The 18,481-nt window shown below is 42.8% G+C and overlaps 1 long non-coding RNA gene across 1 annotated transcript; it reads right to left on the bottom strand.

The window, feature by feature from the left end:
* Positions 1–5,410: 5,410 nt before the first annotated feature.
* LOC128327939 (uncharacterized) lies at positions 5,411–18,212 on the bottom strand. The gene is made up of 3 exons (XR_008308907.1): positions 18,097–18,212; positions 7,061–7,160; positions 5,411–5,649 (listed from the first exon to the last, which is right to left on the bottom strand). It is a non-coding gene; the product is annotated as an uncharacterized LOC128327939 (long non-coding RNA).
* Positions 18,213–18,481: the final 269 nt, after the last annotated feature.

Here is an 18,481-nt window from a genome sequence, read left to right as displayed (position 1 = left end):
AGTAGTAATAATAATAATAATAATATGCTACTCATTTCTATGGAAAGGTGAGATTATTTGTAGAGAGGCAGGAGTAGAAAACACATCCTGAAAGGCAATTCCAAAGGTCTCAGGGGAACAACTGTAAACTTTACAGTCAAATCTGCAGTAGGGTGCGTATGAACCAGAAATCATGGTTCAGCTCAAATTCGAACCTAATTCAAGCTGAACCACGTGCTGCTGAAGCAGTCCAGGCTTGGTCCAGTTTGATCGTGGATTGAACTGCCCCCAGTTTGGTTTGCGATTGAGCCACTGAACCAGCTCAGTTTGAGGTGAACTGGTTCGGCAGCAAACGGTTTGTACACACCCCTATTCTGCAGCAGCTTCCACCACTATTGGAAGCTGACTGCACTAATCCTGTGGCCAGATATCTTTATAGCCTGTTCTGCTCAGTGGTGCAGATTTCCTTCTAAGCAACTGAGGAGTTCCCTCTTCTCATTTTACTGAACTCCCCCAACACACACCAAAGCTTATCTCTCATATCTTCAATCCTCAAAATATATTTTATCCCTCTCCAAAAGCATCTTTCCACTCCCCCCACCAAAATAGTTTAAGTGAGGAGTTGCTCATTAAGCTTTCTCTCTGCGCAATCAAGAATGCAGCTGAAAGAAAGTCCAGATGTGAATCGTCTTCCTGGGTTAGACTTGAGGTAATTTCGTCTGACATCCTCCTGACCTGTTTCCAAAAGAAGTTGGCCAGATGCTTCTAGAAGCTAACAAACAGGAACTGGTTGTTGTTTGTCTTCCTATCTGATAATACTATTTGAAAAAGGGAGGTTCCATTTAACGACCATGGCTAATAGGCATTGACAGAATGATCTATCCTCTGAGAATTTGCCTAATCCCTTTTTAAGAGCCGCCCAAGTTAGCAGCAGTCAACACGCCTGGAGCAGTACATTCCAGAAGATAATTACACACCCTGTGAAGAAGCATTTTCTTTTGTCACTCTATGTCCTCTGTTTTCACAGTACAGAGCATATTTTATAAGCCTGTATGCTCCTGTATTCTACCAAAGACAACCACAGGGCTCTGTGGTTGCCAGGAGTAGACATTGACTCGATGGCACACCTTACCTTTAGATGCTCCTAAACCTCCTCTAAAGGTGCAGAGGGGTATGCTTGACTAACAAGGAGAAGGTTGCCAGTTCGAATCCCCGCTGGTACTATATTGGGCAACAATGATATAGGAAGATGCTAAAAGGCATCATCTCATACTGCATGGGAGACAGCAATGGTAATCCCCTCCTGTATTCTACCAAAAGAAAAACACAGGGCTCTGTGGGTGCCAGGAGTCGAAATTGACTTGATGGCACACTTTACCCTTAAACCTCCTCTGCGCTTGCAAGATCATAGAGGGACCGCCACATTAAAGTTTGCAGTTAAGCTCTGTGATGTTCAGAGCAGCCATGTAGCGTGGTATGACAGAGAGGTCAGATTTGAACTGGGGCCATTTTGATTTGTCACTCAGTTTCTCAGCTGCTATGCTACCCCAGCCTAAAGGGAAATCCTGGAGAACTTGAAAGTTACCTTATTATTCACTACTTTGTGATGTTTTCATTGATCCCAATAAAGCTCTGGTGGTGGTGACAGTGGTGGCGGTTGCTGCTATGGACATTTCTATTCCACTTTCCAGCAAAACTTATCAAAGAGGTTTACATGGGGAAATGAATCATGAATGGACAGGATGGTTCCCTGTTTCAAAAGGGCTCACAATCTGAAAAGAAAGATATAGTAGATATCAGCAACAGCCACTAGAGGGACAATGTGCTGGGGCTGAATAGGGACAGCTGATCTCGCCCTGCTAAACAGAGAGATTTGCCAGTTTAAAAGATGCCTCTTTGCTCAGCCAGCACTTAGCCGGGGTAAGCAGTTACCTTCCGCTGACATCACAAAGGCAGTTTCCGTTGCATATGAGTGGAGCAGCTGCTGCCCCTCCCTTGGTCACACTTGTTTCCACTATTGCATGGAGAAATGTTAGTGTGTACTAGGCAGTAAGTAGTACATGTATCCGGCAGCTTTGATTCTCTTGATTATGGTAGTATACACCGGTTCATCTGGTGGCTATTGAGGGATGGGCCTAATCTGTTGCTGCCCCAAGTCTCTGGCATGCACTCCCTGTTGAAATAAAAGCCTCCCCATCTCTGACAACTTTTAAAAAGTCTCTAAAGAAGCATTTATTCACCCAAGCTTTTTAGCTTGAATTGTGGTTTTGAATTGTTTTAAGGTTTTAATGTTTGTTTTAATCTGTTTTGTGTTGTTGTAAACCACCCAGAGATGTATGTTTGGGGCAGTGTACAAATAAGTACATAAATACATTTTCTGAGTCCAATTACCCTGAGAGCAACCTTTTAAAGTGACAATTCTCTTAAATTAAGCAGGGGGAGAGCAATTGACCCTTTCCAGCCCCAGAACAGCATCCCTCCAGTGGCGGCCGCCTTATGCTTCTTTTCCAGACCTTTAGGGACAGAGAACCATTTTATTCATTATCTATCTATCTATCTATCTATCTATCTAAACCACTTTGAGAACTTTTGTTGAAAAGTGGTATATACTGTAAATATTCATAGAAGCAGCAGCAGCAATAGGTTTATTAGAATATCACAAACTAAAGTAAAGTTGTGCTGTTGAGTCAGTGGTGACTCCTAGCGACCACCGAGCCCTGTGGTTGTCTTTGGTAGAATACCGAAATGGAGTTTACCATTGCCTCCTCCTGCGCAGTATGAGATTATTCCTTTCAGCATCTTCCTATATCGCTGCTGCCTGATATAAGTGTTTCCCCTAGTCTGGAGGGAACATGGCAGTTTCAGTGTGGACCAGGATCAGTCCAACCTCGGTGGTGATAAGCAGTAGGTGTCCTGCACCCACCTCCACCAGCTACCTCACTGGGCCACCCTGCTCCTTCCCAACCAGGTGACAGCAGCTGCTGGCCTACTGAGACTCACACTGCTCTCTGCATTTGAAAAGGTAGGGGTCAGGAAATAGATTAGCAGGAAGTATTAACTCGACACACCCCATAGCTCTTTCCCTGCCCCCTGCCTTCTGAAAAGGCAGAGAGCTGCACAAAAAGCAGCAATTTTTGCCATCACTAGTGGGTTAGTAAGGAAAGATGGAGTGGATTTGAGTTGGGGCGAGAATTGGTGTTGGGGTGAGACTGAGAGGAAGGGGAGTGGCTCATCATGGTACCTCAGGCACTGGGAGAGGGGCTTGGGCTGGGACAGGTATGGACCAGCCCTCAAACTTCCATAATGGAACCTCAGCAGTCTCCGTGGCTATTCTCATGACCAACCCCGGGGTGGGGAGGGTGGCGGAGGACGATAGGGACAAACCTACCTCCCCACCCCAGACAATTCATGTTTATTGGTGGGACGTGCAGATTGGACGCCCACACGACCCATGCTGTTTTGAGCAGCGTAGATCTCTGAAGGCCAGGACAATGCATACTGGCCTCCAGATATCCTTCAATGCACTGCATGATCAGTGTGGTGCATTGGGAGAACCCCACCATGAGTCGAGTGCTCTAGGCGCCCACCACACATGACCCTGGCTACAGTGTGCTCACACCCTTAAACCCTGGCTATAGGCTGGGGTGAAAAGTCAGACTACCCTCGAGGGTGGAACCAGGATCGGACTCAATCCCAGTGTTCCACATGAGCAGCCCTAGCCTGGTTTGGGCTGCTCATGAGAACAGCCTTCAGTTGTCACTAGAGGACATGAAACACCTTCCTCTTCCATACCAGTTTACAAATGTAAATGCCGGCTGCCATGATATTTTCATGAGATTTTCCCCACATCTTATCCAAAGGATAGTTGTAGTGCTGCTCGCTCTCTCCGATGACTCTATAAGTTAGGCTGGGGTGGCCAACCTGAGGCTCTCCAACTGTGGTTGGACTGCAACTCCCATCATCTCCAGCTGCAATTTATTGCGGCTGGGATAATGGGAGTTGTAGTCTGACAACAGCTGGAGAGCCTCAGGTTGGCCATGGCCACCCCTGCGCTAGGCTAAGGCAAGTACCCAAAACAGATGTGACTGTGACAGCAAATGCAAGGTCACGGCTGAAATGCAAACCACACATCTAGCTCTTCCATACTGAGGTAGTAAAGGACTTACCTTGTGTCATGATGCATACCCACCACCTTCCTTTGCACAGCCAGTGGGTAGGGTCCAGAATGTGGGTAACCCGAGGCAAGTTCTCCTGGCCATTTAGTGAAGAAGGTAAATGCCTGTTGCCTCTTAGTTTGTGTGGGATGCCAGCTCGGACTGGGCCACAGGGCATATTCTCGGTGCACCCCACATGCTGGGTGCCCCTGTGCCCCACCAACAGTGAATACTCCCACCCTTAAGTACCCATTCTGCTCAAAAAACAGCACCCTCCACCCATACATCCCTCCGCCTTCTCAGTGCCTCCAGTCCAGCCCTGGTGGGATGTTTGGAAGCAAGTGCTTTGAACTGAGAAGGTAAAGTGTGTCATCAGGTCGATTTTGACTCCTGGCCCCCACAGAGCCCTGTGGTTCTATTTGGTAGAATACAAGAGGGGTTTACCATTGCCTCTTCTCATGCAGTATGAGATGATGCCTTTCAGCATCTTCCTATATCGTTGCTGCCCAGTATAGTACCAGCAGGGATTCGAATCGGCAACCTTCTGCTTCTTAGTCAAGCATTTCCCCGCTGTGCCACTTATGGTGACTTGAACTGAGAAGCACCACTGAATTTTGCTAGAGGGCGACTCCTAGTGAATGTTGAGGCTTCACTTAGGACAAACTGTTAGGAATTTAAGGATAGTCAAAAGAACTTCGTAAGATATGTAAGGATTTGCTTTGCGTGAACAAGTTATTAACAACTCTCTCTGTCATTCAGAACGATAGGTAAATCTCCAGCCAAAGGAGCAAGAGTCCTGTGTTTGGCATGTTGATGGGAGGATTTTTGGTGTGTGTGTGTGTGTAATGAAGAGATTCTCTGTTTGGTAAAGAGGCTTCACCACATAGAAGCTTACACTGCTATGTCCGTATACAATAACGGGCACTAACCGATGAGCTTTTAAACAATTTCATGGAAATTCCCACTTGCTAAACTCTACTATGTGTCCTTGACTCCACTTTATTTATTTACATTTAACATAATGCGAAGCCTATGTTGTAGTTGTCCAGTACCAAAGCAGAGCATGACCACAGGCTACCGTCTCTTTAAATCCCATTCCAACCATTGTGGGAGAAGCCAGAGCACACTTCACCCATCTTGATATACAAGAGCTCCTTAGACCTGGATCAATAGCTCGTCTGATCCAGTTCCTGATCCTGCACAACCTAAAACCACTACATTTGTTTAATATCATCCCTCTTTATCTGACTATCAGGTTACAGGTGCGGAAGCTCATCTTGGATCACCAACAGATTTAATGAACAGTTGCCATAATTCATAGTCTGATAAAGTCTGTTCTTCCAGGTCTTCATGTATCTCCTGCCCAGGATAAGAAAATATTTTTAGATTTCTCCTATAGATCTCCTGAAAAGGACATTTCACTAATATACATGTGAAGGAGAGAAGAAACGAAGGAAATATCTGTGTGCATTCCTCTTGCCAGTTCAGTACAGCCAATTTCAGATCCCTCTACTTCCTGAAAAAAGGCAAACAGATAACACACAGATCAGTTTAAACTTAACAATGAATGAGACAGTACTATTGGTGTAACTTTTCGACTGGTACTAACTTTCCTTTCCATATAATTGGACTGGATCTTGCAGAAGTGAATGAATTTAATGGTGACTCAACACCATTAAAATCATGACTAATGAGTCAAATCTATATATTTATTTCTCCTAGGCATACCCGTCGCTAATCCCGTGCATGGCAGCTCTCGCAAGAATCTGAGAGCTGCCGACGGGACGTGGGAGAAAATGGCCACCATGGATGAGGAGGCAGTGGCGGGCCCAGCCCGGCCGCCTGGGGTGAGGAGGTGTCAGGGGTGAGGAGGCGCCGGTGACAGGCCCTCCTGGCCCCTGGGGGTGAGGAGGGAGCTGGGCTACCAAGAGGAGGCGGCAGCAGGAGGGGATGGGCTGGCTTGAAAACTGGCCGGAAACTGCAGGGGTGGGGGTGGGGGAGAAGTAGGCCGGGTGGGCCATCAGAGGCACAGATGCTCTGCACCCAGCCCAGTTAGTTACTTTTAATGGGATTAGTCCTAACTAACTTTTTTTGGATACAACCCACTTAAGTTCCTTCAATATTCTCATGATCAGGTGATGCAAATGCAAACTGACAATAAACAGAAGTCAAACGTAAGAAGTCAAACATCTAACCAATCCAAACCTGAGTCCTAAATTATTTATATCCCCTCTGGTTGGCAGTAGGGATTTGCATGAACCGGCAGATGGCCAGTTTGACGGTAGGGGGGTTACCTTTAAGCAGGTGGGAGGGTGCTCTTACCCGCGCCCGCCGCCTTTCCCCTGCCAGTACTGTGCCAAAGATCACTGGTGAAGGGCAGCAGTGTACCCTCTTACCGCCCCGGTCAGCATCAGACCAGAAGTGGCCCATGTGCCTGCACAATGTGCGCATGCGCTAGGGTTGCCAACATTCCATTGCCTGAAAACGAGACACAAGTGGGGGGTGGTGTCTTGGGGGTGAAGTCATCTATGGGTGGGGGTCATCCTAAAAGCCTGAGTAGCAATACATTTGTAAAAACAACAACAAAACAAGCCCCAGGATTCCCCATGAGCTTCTTGTTCACACAGACCACTCCACATAGGCATAGAGCAAGTGTCAGGTGAAAAATTAAGAGAATCCCCCAGGCTGACACACACACTACATCCCCACACATTCCCCACTGAAAACATCACTGAAAGGCCTTTTTCTCTGCCAAAAGTGGTGAGTTGGTTAGCAGGAGTTTGTAGATCTATTTACATTTGATAAGTAAACAATTAGCCACTTGCAAGATGTAAATAACACCAGGCAATTGTTCCTGCAAGTTTGCAGAGCAACTGGGGCTTCTTTTATGAACTTTGTTTCTTTGACCATGCAATATGGAAACTTACCTCCTGCTTAAAGGTCACCTCCCCACTGGTCAAACTGGCCAAACCGCCGGACTGGTCCAGAGGTCCGGAAAAGGGCTAATGTATACAGAATGTTGTTTTCCTGATTTAAAGAAAAACCATCTGATGTTAATTTAATTTAATTCTGGAGAAAGGATACATCTTGGAAGGGGAAAATAAAACAATGGAGAATTTTGTTTGATGTCTTCAGTTTGCCAGGAGCTTTTTCAGACTGCGACTTTACTTTGGGAGGATGGTTGTGTGTGAGTTCACATATCTTTCAGATTTACCCCAAAGTCCGTGCGATATTTCAGAGAGCACTTAACACATGATGAGGGTTTTCCCTCTGTACTGGAACCTAGCCAATTTATGTCAGGGTAAACAAATCTTCTTTTTGTGTCAAAATATCTGTTATGCCCCAAACTCACAGTACAGCCTCATGGTAAACCTGCGGTACAGCCTGCTGTCTGAAAAGCCTCCAGGATGCCTGTCTAAAAACAGGTCAGTTTTCTTCCCTTTTAGCTTTTTAGTATCAGTGCAGGGCAGCTCTTTCATATTTCACACAGACAGACATCAACTTAGGTATTCCCCACCCACCCAGTCAGACTAGGGAATACTCACATTTTATTTTCATCTTCATTATAAGTTTAGATTCCACTGTGCTTAGATTTGCCTTTTGCTTCAGTGAAAACATCTTTTCTGGACTGCTGCTCCTAAATCATTTCTAAAATAACTAAATCGTGCAGCTAAACCACACATTGCCTGCTCGATGGAAGTAAATAGCAGAGGCAGCACATGCACTGCCAATAATTCATGCAAATGTGAATTCATCTGAGGATGATCACATGGAGAGGAAAATAGCTAGCTGGTGATCAAATCAGCTGAGGCAAATTAAGCTCCTTTTTGAAAGGGCACATTTGAGAGTTGTATATTGCTTTGATAACCTTGGAACATTACTCTATCTTTTTCTTTTTTGTCCCCAAAAATAACTCGAGACACAACTTGAAGTAAAGCACACTCTCTTTCCCAGTGGTTGTCTTGAGTATATTTGAGTTCCTTTCTCTTACATGCCTTTGATGCTGAAGGATACCATGCCTGATCTTTCAGTTTAAATCCTGTCTCTTTTGCTCTCGTTGGCTTCACTAAATCTGTCATTCATCATCACTTTCAATCTCCTTTTAGTCAACATCCCCAGAAATACTTTTCCCCCAGCGGTGCATAAAAAATATAAATGGATAATACTTCCAGTGTGTAGAACTAAAAAGTCAAGGCTGAGGGCCAAGTTTTCTTTTCCTTAATCCATTTCATGTTTCTACCACTGCTCACTCCTCTGAGATAGTACTGGGAGGCTTTACACACAGGGCTTCTACCCCAAATCTCCTTCAGGAGAGAGTGTGTATGTTCACACACCAGCCAAATTTACCCCGAAGTCCCTTCGAGATCCTTGGACCCACTCCACACACAAGTTGGCCTTTGTCTTACATATTCTAGCTTATCTCGAGGTATTTCCGAGTTTTTCAAATGCTGGTTTTAAGCTACTTTTTCTGAAAATGCACTGACATAGAATCATTAGCATGATAAAAGGGTTACTGTCTTTACAAATGCAGATGTAGCTCTTTAGTGATCTCCCCCACCCCTACAATTGGCTAGAAGGAAAACACGGAGGCATGACATGTGAACTTGTATTAAAAGCAAAGAGCAGAGGGTAGGGGCTGCTCCCCTCAATGCCGCGAGTGTACTTTGAAGTGGCTTCACTCAACATTTACCCCGCAGCATGAAGCCATGTGTGAATAACTCCTAGAAAGTTGAACGAGAGGTAGATATTATGATGTGTTTTCTGCAGGAACTGTTCTTTGCTTTGCTTCAAATGGTAGAGCTCATGTGCTTTTCCTCAAATGAAGAACAGCTTATACTCAAACCCAACATGTTATTGGTGATGTATCCGCCGGCATAATGCATATGACCTTGCTACTGTTCTACCACAATATGCTAGAAAGTTAGCATCGAGAATTATGAGCAGCTGAATAGCAGCAGAGAGCTTCTGCTTCCCACCAACGAATTTCCTCCTCCTGCAGGTAAAGCCACAACATGTGGGGGAGTTGCACTGGACAATGGCTCTCATTATGGCTAGAAAATTGCTTGGGAAATTTGCGCAGAAGGTTGTGATAATTCTTGCTTTACAAAGGTTAATACATTTCAAGCACAGCTTATAACTGGAACATTAATTTGCTTTTGATTCTGTAACTGCAAAGAGGCCTGCCAGTGTTTAAAAGGCAGGCATGAACGAAAGCATAATGTTACTTCCCAGACTGGGGAATAATATGATTTCAAAGGAGAGCTGCTTTGCAGTTATTCCAGTGCCATGTTGAGAAAATTACCTACTTTGAATTTGTATATCCCCATTACCGGCACATTTCTGAGGGGCTGGCAAATAGTTCAAGTAAGAGCAATGTCTGAAAATGAAGAAGGAAAAGAGCTAGGGGTGTATGTGTGTGTGTGCGGTGTGGAAAGTTCCTTGTTATAACTAAAGCACATTCATAACCCTCAGGCACTTCATTCATTCCTGCTCTCACTTTGCAGCATACATGACCTCAACGATGTCTGCTGTTATTAATTATTATTATTATCATTATTATTTTACACTTATATCCCACTCTTCTTCCGAGGAGCTCAGAGTGGTGTACATGGTTATTTTTATCCTCAACCCTGTGAGGTAGGTTAGACTGAGAGATACATGACTTGCCCAGAGTCACCCTGTGAGTTTCATGGTTGAATGGGGATTCAAACTTGGATCTTTCTGGTCCTAGTATTAGTTACGCAGTAACTAGTCTGTGTTACTTGTCCTAGTCACACAGTTAGGGCTGATTCAAGTCAGGGCTTAGGACTGGTAAAGCAGTTCAATTCAGGCCAGACTGCTTTGGCCCATTGTGAACAAACCTTTGCAAATATCTCAGCTAATTTTCCAGCTGTTCCTAGATCCATTGTCCACTGTGACTTCTCTGACCTCCTCCCCTAACTGATTCAGTTACAGATCAGAAACAGGCACAACTTCATTGACATGGTCCTGGTTTGAAAAGGTCTTCTGGATGAGTGTTTTATTTCTTCTCCTGTGGCAATGTGGTCACATCCCTGGAAGAGTCAACAATTCCAAAAAGGTCTTGCACCTTTCCCAGGACAGCAGGAAGAGGAAATGAAAGCCTCTTCTGAAAGCTCTGAAGAAACCTGACAGCTAGCTTTACTATATTCCATATCAAAGAAGCTGATGTGAAACATCCTCAGATCTTGCTGGTCAAATGCAAGGAGCATTTGAAATATGAAATAATCGAAAAATGGAATGTTGCCTTCTGAAGGCCACTAGTTTCTGTTCTTATTCATACTGGCAGGGGTGGGGGGAGAAGCAAATAGATCATATTAGGTAATATTTCCTGTTAGGAACATAGGAAGCTGCCATATACTGAGTCAGACCATTGGTCTATCTAGCTCAGTATTGTCTTCATAGACTGGCAGCGGCTTCTCCAAGGTTGCAAGCAGGAATCTCTCTCAGCCCTTTCTTGGAGATGCCAGGGAGGGAATTTGGAACCTTCTGCTCTTCCCAGAGCAGCCCCATCCCCTGAGGGGAATGTCTTCCAGTGCTCACACATCAAGTCTCCCATTCAGATGCAACCAGGGCAGACCCTGCTTAGCTATGGGGACAAGTCATGCTTGCTACCACAAGACCAGCTCTCCTCTCCAATGGGAATACAAATAACAATGGTTCAATAGCTCCACTTATTTCTGCAAAACAACTTATTTACCATGCTTTTCTTCATGCTTTATTTTTTTTTTTACAGAAAAGTGAAGAAAAACCACCAACTATTTCTGAGCCACCAACTATTAACCACCAACTATTTCTGAGCCATCCATGTTCCATATCCAGGCATGAATCCATCTGAAATATCAGCTTTGCAAAGCTATGAGTGTGTCTTGAAATGAGAAACGTTTGCAGCCTTTAATATCAGAAATCAAATAGTCAACTGTGTATTTTTCACATCTTCCTTTGATGCAAGAACTTCAAAGCATACACGGAGACGTTTAGCTTATTTCCTTCCTCACTAATAGTTCTAGGTTGCCTCTTCTCCCCCACCCCCCACCCCACAGAACCGACAGGTACAAATACCAAATATTTTGCTGCACTTACTGTTCATGAGAGAAGACAAAATAAAACCAGATGTCCACTTAGGCCTTTGTTTCTGGCATAGCTTGGTTGCTTGTGCTCTGTCAGAATTGCCATTTCTCTTTATGGCCTTCAAGAACTTTCTTTCAGAAACTTTTAACATTCTTTGGAATGTGCTCCCTATTGAAATAAGAGCCTCCCCATCTCTGACAATGTTTTAAAAGGCAGTTACGACACATCTGTTCACCCAGGCTTTTAATTAGATGCTGTTTTAATAGTTTTAAATTATTGTAATGTTTAACCTTTTATTTTGTCTTGTTTGTATTATTTTATTGGTTTGATACCATGGACCATGCATTCAATACCATCGATGTGGTATCATGGACGCGGCGATACCATCGACGTGGCATTCAATACCATCGACCCTGGTATCCTTCTGGATCACCTCTTGAGTATGGGAATTGGAGTATGGGAATTTTAGCATGATAAATGTATTTATATAGTTCAAAAGCGAATCTTTTTTTCTTATCTCTTTTTGTAAATTTTAAGTACAGTTTTGATTTCAATAATTTTAACTAGATTTTGTAGATACTAACACAGTATAGAGTGGCTCCGGTCCTTTCTTGGGGGGAGGGTCCAGAAGGTAGTGCTGGGGGACTACTGCTCGGCCCCGTGGTCATTGTGGAAACAAACATAATACAGTGGATTCCTGAATGTAATAAAACTCAGGTTGCGCTGGTTTAACGGCACACTAAACACCACTAGAATAAGTGGAAATCAAATTTGCAAAGTATCTACAAAATCTAGTTAAAATTATTGAAATCAAAACTGTACATAAAATTGACAAAAAGAGATAAGAAAAAAAGATTCGCTTTTGAACTATATAAATACATTTATCATGCTAAAATGATGAATGTGGTACGTGTTTTGCTTTGTTTCTTTAACACAGACAATGTAATTACAAAAAACACTTTCAATGGCACACCCAATGGGAAATGTGTGATCAGTCAAACTGCAGGAGGTCAGGAAATGGAAAAAAAGGTCTTCTAAAGCTGAGGGGCAACAACCGAAAAGCCCGTGTCTCTGGTCCCCACCAACTGGATCTTAGTCAATAAGATATACTACTCTCATCTTATACCATCTTATAAAGGTTATGAGTTGTTTCCAGCCTCTATTCAAATAGCTGTTTTTGACCTTTACCAGCCTAGGAACAGGGTACCTCAACAACTGCTTTGTCCTATGAACCTGAATTCCCTGAGATCCATATCTGAGATCCTGACAGATGGGGGAGGGAGAGAGGGAGGGAGAGGGAGAGAGAGACCGCTTTTTCTAATGTGGTGCCAAGGATCTGGCATGCCCTCCTGAGAGAGATCCACCTGCACCTTACTTCACAGCTACTAACTTTCCCCCCCTCAGCTGGCTTGTTTGGATGCTCTTTTTTCAGTGATAAATAAGATATATCAGCTGTTGTTTTAACCTTTGCTTATGGATGACTGAGCCATCATTTAAATGAACTGTAGTGATATTACCTTTAGATTGCTATTTTATTGTGTGCTTTTTTCCTATTAGGCCAGCTTGACCCACCGATGCCTGAGGGTGGGTGGTGAGCTGCCTGCCACTCCCACCCTGATTCCTGTGCCACAAGCTTTCTTCTTCTTATCCATTTAGTTGTGTCCGACTCTCAGTCACTTTATGGATCAATGCACTCCATGCCATCCTATCTCATACAGCTTCCTTTAATTCCACCATGGTCATTCCAGTGTCATTTTTAATAATATCCAGCCACCAAGTACAAGGCTGTCCCTTCTTCCGCTGATCATTCCCAACATACTTGTCTTTTCAAGTGAATCAGCTCGCATGACATGACCAAAATATGTCAGTCTTTGTTTAGTAATCTTGGCTTTTAGCGATATTATTAGTTTAACTCTATCTAAAACTTCCTTATTCATGATTCTCACTGTCCATGGGATACGCAACAATTGCCTCTAACACCACATCTCAAAAGCATCCATCCTTCTCCTATCTGCCTTCTTCAAAGTCCAAGTTTCACAGCCATATGTAGCTATTGGAAATATTATTGCATTGACTAGTTTACATTTGATTGGAAGAATAATATCTTTGTTCTTCCAAATTTTGCTCATGCTGATCATTGCAGTTCTTCCAAGTGCTATACACCTTCTGATGTCAGGGCTGCAGTCACCACATTGATCGATTTTAGAGCCAAGAAAAATAAATTCTTTTACTACTTCAATTATCTCATTATTGATCTTCACTCTGACTTGTGTATTCTCTGCAGTCGTCAATATCTTTGTGTTCTTGATGTTAAGATGCAATCCAATTTTTTCACTTTCATCTTTATTTTTTAAAATTAGCCACTCTAGATCTTTCTTGCTCTCCGCAAGCAATGTAATATTTTCACTCCAATAGCAGATTCTTCCAAACATCCATTTCTCATGACCATTTCTGTGTACATATTAAAAAGTGTGGGAGACAGGATGCAACCTTGATGAGTGCCTTTCCCAGTTTTAACCACTCTGTATCTCCATGTGCCGTTCTTACCATGGCTTCTTGATCAGAGTACAGCAACTGTATAAGCTGGATGAGGTGTAATGATATTCCCATTTGTTTAAGGCAATTCCAGAGCTTGTCATGATCAACACAATCGAAAGCTTTTGTATAGTCAATGGAGCACATATAGAGATCTTTTTGATATTCCTTTGCCTTTTCTGTCATCCATTGAAGATTGGCAATATGATAATGCGTTCCTCTTCCTTTTTGAAATCCCACTTGTACATCTGACATCTCTCTATCAACAGTTGGATTCATATGTTGTTGAATGATCTTCAAAAGAATTTTATTCACATGTGGTATCAGGGCTATGGTGCAATAGTTTGAGCAGTCTTTCATATCACCTTTCTTTGGTATTGGTATAAATACAGACCTTTCCCACTCTTTTGGCCACCAACAAGTCTTCCATACACTTTGACATAGTGCTGTCAATATCTTTATTGGCAAAACTCTCAATAACTCTACTGGTATTCCATCAACTCCAGGGGCTTTGCAGTTAGGCAGCTGATTGAGTGCCCGTACAACTTATACAGCTTCCTCCTCCAGAATATTTTGTTCCAGTGCTAGTAGGTCTTTTCCCCATCTTATAATGTGACTTTGATTTTCACTTGCATAAAGTTATTCTGTGTATTCCTACCACCTTTCTCTAATTGCTTGTTGGTCATGTAATTCCTGCCCATCATGTCCTCTAACCATTGCCTTTCCTTGCCATAAAGGAGTTTCTCACATAAGCAAAACACTCCATTATATGACCTCTCTTAATGGCTTCCTCTATTTCCTTACAGTGTTTAGACCAATATTTTTCTTTGTCTTTTCTCACTTCTCTCTGAAACTCTGCATTTAATCTTCACATTTCTTCCCTGTCACCAATAGCTTTTGCTCTCCTTCTCCTTTCTGCAATTTTTATTGTAGCATCTGATATCCACTTAGACAATTTCATTGGCTGTTTATGTGCAATATGTTGATGGGCTACTTCAGTAACAATTGTCTTTATTTCCTCCCATAGTTCATCAGGTTGTCTTTCCATGATGTTAAACAATTCAAATCTATTCTTAACTTCAACCGCATATGCCACGGGAATCTTCTCAACATCAAATTTCTGAGTCGTGTCTGATTGTTTGACACTAAAGCACCTTAACTTCACCTTGGCAACTAGCAGTTCGTGATCTGATCCACAATCCGCACCAGGGAACGTTTTCACTGCAAGAATAGAACTTTTCCACTTCCGTTGGCATAAAATGTAATCGATTTGATTTTGGTATTCCCCATTTGGTGAAGTCCAAGTGTATAATTGCTGCTTAGGCTGCTCAAACCACGTGTTCATTATACGTAACTGTTGTTCGTGACATAGCTGAATCAAATGTTCTCCCATCTTATTTTGTTCACCAAGGCCATACTTGCCTACAATCTCCGATTCGTCCACTTCTCCCACTTTTGCATTGAAGTCTCCCACAATATAGACAATATCTTTCCTTAGTGTCTGTTTCAGGGCTTCCTGAAGCTTAGCATAGAATTATTTGATTTCCTCTTCTTCTGAACCCGCAGTGGGCACATAGATTTGCAAAACTGTTATATTATGAAATTTCCCATTTATATGTATAGCCATTATCCTATCGCTAACTGCTTGAAAACTTTCTATGGCTCTATCCATTTCCCCCCAAATTATAAAACCCACTCCTCTTCTTCTGATAGTATTATTGCCAGAGTAGTACACAATATGATCATCAGAGTTGAAAAAGCTACTTACAATCCAGTGAACTCCACTGATCCCTAGTATATTGATGTTAAGCCGATTCATTTCATTCTTAATGATGCTCAGCTTCCCTAGATTTAATGCATTAATATTCCATGCTCCCATTTTAAAGAACTTCAAACAGCGCAAAGATCTCTTTTCACTAGAAACTACATCAGAAATTGGGGGGCCATTAAGATTTTCCCCATCCAAGTCTCTTGCATTTTCGAGTTGATCTATAAAGTTTTTGGCAAAAAAAATACTGGAGTAGGTTACCAGGTCTTTCTCCAGGCCAGAGCCATGTTAGGCAGCATAAGTAAACTTATACTGTTCACTCCTCCATCACGTTGAGGTACGGTTGGACTTTGGAGGGGAAATTGGAGCACTGGGCACCAATTTCCTCTCCCTGCTGATTTCCTCCAGCCTGGAATGTAGGGACATAAGAAACTGTCTTTTACTGAGTCAGACTATTGGTGCATCTATCTCAGTATTGTCTGCACTGCTGGCAGTGCTTCTCTGAGGTTACAGGGAGGGAAGCAAGGGGCAGGTGTTGTGGTTTTAATTTATTTTCTTTAGGAACACACTATATATCCAAAATGGTTTTGTGTTTGAACTGTGGCACAAGGGACACATGTTGTGTCCCAGTTAACTAGCAAATGGTCAAGAAACTGTGAATCCACTAGGGATTGTGTATTCTTTCTTTTTCTTAGGTTTATGATCCAAAACCAACTGTGAAGCAAGGGGCATGTGTTGTGGTTTTAATTTATTTTCTTTAGGAATGCACTATATATCCAAAATGGTTTTGTGTTTGAACTGTGGTGCAAGGGACACATATTGTGTCCCAGTTAACTAGCAAATGGTCAAGAAACTGTGAATCCACTAGGGATTGTGAATTCTCTCTCTCTCTCTCTCTCTTTCTTTCTCCCTCTTCCTCTTTTCCTTTTGGCAAATGCACTCTGGACAGGTTCTGAGAGTTTGTGGTGAATGATAAGATGATGTCTAGATCCTTTGGGAATTGTGTAGTCTCCCCCGCCACCCTGCACTCTGGCCCAGACCTGTGGGTTTGTGGTGAAATGTATATATATATATATATATATATATATATAAAAGATGCTTATTTTGCAGCAGCGCCCCCCCCCCCCCCGCAAATAAGCTTACTAGGTCCAGGGTCCAAAATACCTAGCTGCCCCTCTGTTCACTACCACAAGACCAGTTCTTCTCCCCAAATGGATACTGTCAGAAGTCTAATCCCCCTTCTCCTCTCTACCCCATGACACACAGAGTATTGCACACACTGATTCCCCTCCCATTTCTTCCCTACCCCCATCTCTACCCAATTAGGGTTGCCATATTCAAGCTCTCCAAATCTAGCACCCTAATTAACATATTATGTAAACTGGCTTGTAAATAATTTGCACATTGTGCATATTATTCAAGTTAGCTGATGCACTTTCCGGTTGACTTGTATTTGATTTGGATATCAATCAGCAATAGTTGGGGAAGATGACTCTGCATGACCATTTCCCTTAGAATTGAACACCCAGACTTTATAGCCCAACACTTTCTAATATAGAAATTCAGTTTTTAACATTGGTTAATGAGCTGTGTGTAGTATTGTCATGTATTCTTCACCAACTGCAGACTACCATCCCACTCTATTTACAATACCTGAATATGCTATTTATTGGTGAATATATATGCTACTTATTCTTTTAAATATGCTAACTTAAATATGGTATTTATTGGTGAAGGTGAAAATAATTAAAGCTCATGCTGAGGAGCAGTGCTGACTCTGAGTGCATTGCCACTAAATTCTACAATTGACCCTGCAAATCTGGCACTAGGGATTAAGGCTTTCATGCTTACACCTTGTCACCATTTACATCCTGAGATAAATACATAAAATGTAACACCAAAATAATTATAGGCTTTAAAAAGAGCAGGGGGCAGGGAGAAACTCCTTTAACTCCTGGGGTGGAACACACAAAAACAAAACAATATATACAGAAAATAAATGAAGGCTACACTGTTTGACATATTAACAGCAGCAATAGAACAACAAAAACGCACAGCTTTTCAGTAAAAGCTCCAATTCTGTATACTTATTTCAGAGATCTGATTGAAACCAACAGTACTTACTTCTAAGTAGACATGCAGAGAATGGGTTGCACTATAAAGCTAAAGTCCTTAAACATTACAATACACAGCCTGGTAGGCAGCGATTTACCTCAAAAGCAAGCTATCAAATGCCAGGTAGAGATCCACCGCTGATTTTTTTTTTTTTAAGGCAACTTTAGGGGATTACTGTGCTTGTGAACATCTCCCACCTAGCCTCTTGTGCTTTAACTGCCTTAATTGAAGTTCAGCCACTGAGCAGAATAGTGACTGCATGTTTTGCCCCATAACTCCACTTCTACAAGGGCCAGAGCTTAGCTTTTTTTTTTCTTTCTTTCTTTCTTTTTTTTAATGAAAGTTGGGAATCCAGGGGAAACCTGGCAGGCGAAGCAATCTGGGTGGCAGGCTTAAAATCCAGATGCTATGTGGAAATCCAGGCAAGATGGCAACCTGATCCCCAATCCCTCTTACCTGAGAGTTCTGGCAGCAGCAACAGTGGCAGCTGCCTTGACTCTTGCTCCTCATTCAATTTTGAAAAGGCAACAGATGGGAAATGAAGAGGCAGGAAGTAATTGAAAGACACTTCCTGTCACTCCATTCCCCACCCTCTGCCTTTTCAAAAGGCAGAGGTGGGGGAGTGGCTGTGGTGGGGGAGGGGTCGTGGTCCAGTGAGTGGTGCTACCAGATAAAGTTGCAAGGGAGTAGACTGGATGAGGAAACTGGTCAAAGTGGGTCAGTGGAGGTGAACAATTTGTTGCCTAAGGTAACTGTCTTGTTTGTGGGCCAGCTGTGCTGATCATTGTTACTTGCTTTAGTATTGTGATGGAAAGGTGGGAATGGATGTGTATCTTAGGAA

This window comes from Hemicordylus capensis, chromosome 5 (genome assembly GCF_027244095.1).
Source record: "Hemicordylus capensis ecotype Gifberg chromosome 5, rHemCap1.1.pri, whole genome shotgun sequence".
NCBI lineage: Eukaryota > Metazoa > Chordata > Lepidosauria > Squamata > Cordylidae > Hemicordylus > Hemicordylus capensis.
The sequence above is the reverse complement of the archived record's forward strand: the minus strand, read 5'-3'. Positions and strand labels throughout refer to the sequence as shown.